The sequence below is a fragment of the Curcuma longa genome, chromosome 8 (genome assembly GCF_044706935.1).
Source record: "Curcuma longa cultivar G26 ecotype Majalengka, Jawa Barat chromosome 8, ITB_CL_G26_1.1, whole genome shotgun sequence".
NCBI lineage: Eukaryota > Viridiplantae > Streptophyta > Magnoliopsida > Zingiberales > Zingiberaceae > Curcuma > Curcuma longa.
This window is the reverse complement of record NC_133868.1, coordinates 3,668,435-3,670,752: the sequence shown is the minus strand read 5'-3', so window position 1 is coordinate 3,670,752 and position 2,318 is coordinate 3,668,435.

Here is a 2,318-nt window from a genome sequence, read left to right as displayed (position 1 = left end):
GGTATCTCGAACCCATCTACAATACTAAACCAATTTTCAATGTCATTCATTAAATAATATTCCATTCTACCTTTCCAGTAGGCGAAGTCATTTCCATCGAAGTATGGTGGTCGTGCGGTGCTGTAACCCTCTTGGAATGCCATGAGTTGCTCCGGTTGATTGTTAGATCCTCCGAAACGTAACCGGCTCTGATACCACTTGTTAGGATCGGTTGGTTCGCTAGAGGGGGGGTGAATAGCGTTTTTCGATTCTTCTTGATTGTTTCTCTGCAAGAGTGTTAGCGGAAGCAAAATATAAAAGAGAAAACAATAGATCAACGCTAACCCGGTTTGTTTACTTGGTATCCACCTCCGCAGAGGTGACTAATCCAAGGATCCACACGCACGCACACACCCGATGCACTATGAATCTTCTCCTTCTCGAAAACCTCGAAGGCGGAGAAACCTTTACAACTCTTTCGATCTCCTCAAATATGATATGAAATAGTGTTTAAGAGGAGAGGAAGAAAGCAAAGAATAGAGAACAAACACGTTCTCAAAAGAAGCACAAAGAATGAAAGAATAGCAGAATTCTTGAGTTGATCTCGAGCAGGCTTCTTTTATAATTCTTCGGCATCAGTCGACTGCTGGCAGGGCCAGTCGACTGATGGCTTCAATCGGCAACAAAATCTCGCATTAAAGCGCATTAAATGCTTGCCAATCTTCGCCAACGTTCAAATAGCAGTCGACTGTTCCAAGACCAGTCGACTGGCATCAGTCGACTCACCATAACACCAGTCGACTGCCCAGTCGACTCCTGTCTTCCTCTGGCTCGACTGATTTTTCTGTGTGCGTCTGATTTATGAGCAGTCGACTGCTGGCAGGGCCAGTCGACTGGTGAAGCTGAAAAATCCCATTTCAGCTTCTCTTGACCTAGACCTCGGCCTTCAAACACCTCCCATAGCCTCATGCCTTCCCTGGATGCTCCATCATCCTTGCACTAGCTTGAGATGCTTCCATCAGCTTCGTCATGTCAAGTCTTTGCCAAGACTACCCACTTGGACTTTTCCTTGCCAAGACTACCCACTTGGACTTTTCCTTGCCAAGACTACCCACTTGGACTTTTCCTTGCCAAGACTTCCCACTTGGACTTTTCCTTGCCAAGACTTCCCACTTGGACTTTTCCTTTGCCAAGACTTCCCACTTGGACTTTTCCTTTGCCAAGACTTCCCACTTGGACTTTTCTTTGCCAAGACTTCGCTTGGACTTTCCTTTGCCAAGACTACGCTTGGACTTTCCTGCAAACTTGCATCACACATGTTAGATCACAAGTATTGCCTAACTTTAAACATGGTTTAGCCAAACATTGAAACTCAATGCACTTGGGGCAAAGATTGCACCAACATTTTTTTATTAATTTAAAATGATTTTAATAAAGTTTAAATATTTTTAATAAAGTTGGTAGTATTTTGATATAATAGTTTTCGAAATATAATATTTTAAGATTTAGGATTTAACTATAATGTGTAGAAGCTACTCGGTATTTGTTACAACATGAAAAATTAACTAATTTAGTATTCAAAGTTTATGATTTAGAATTCAAAATTTTAAAATTTAAGATTTAGCTACAATGTATATAAGTAACTCAGTAGTTACTATTATATAGAAACTACTAGATAGCTATTACAACGTAAAAAATCTACTATTTCAGTAAATATTTAATTCTAAATCATAAAATTTGAATATTATTATATCAAAATATTATTTACCAATTTAATTAAAATTATTTAAACTCTATCAAAATTATTTTAAATAAATTAAATCATTTGAAAATAATTATAATAGCTACTAAGTAATTATTATAATGTACAGAATTTAAACATAGTTGAGTTGGTTATGATGAGGAAGACTTATTAAAATGGACAAAGGTTGAATTTCGACGAAACTGCTAGTGTATTTATGACGGAATAACAAAAAATGTATATGATCTTTTATCACATAAATATATATATTATGAGGATAATAAAGATTCCTCTCTTTATAAATTAAAATTACAGCTAAAACAACCTTTTGTTGGAAGGGATTAACATAAGAGGTAGCTATAATAATATTATATTAATTTTTTTTATATTATAGTAATTATCTAATAATTTTTATAGGCCGTGGTTACATTAACAAATAAAAATATTTTTGAGGGACGCCCTATTCATTTTAAAAATAAATTCTCGCACTACTCTTCCTCACGGTCAAATCTATCCGCAGAGATCGAATCAATCCGCAGAGAGGCGACGGAATCGAACGACGAACAAGCGGTTCTTTCCCTTGCTCCAGTCAATGCGC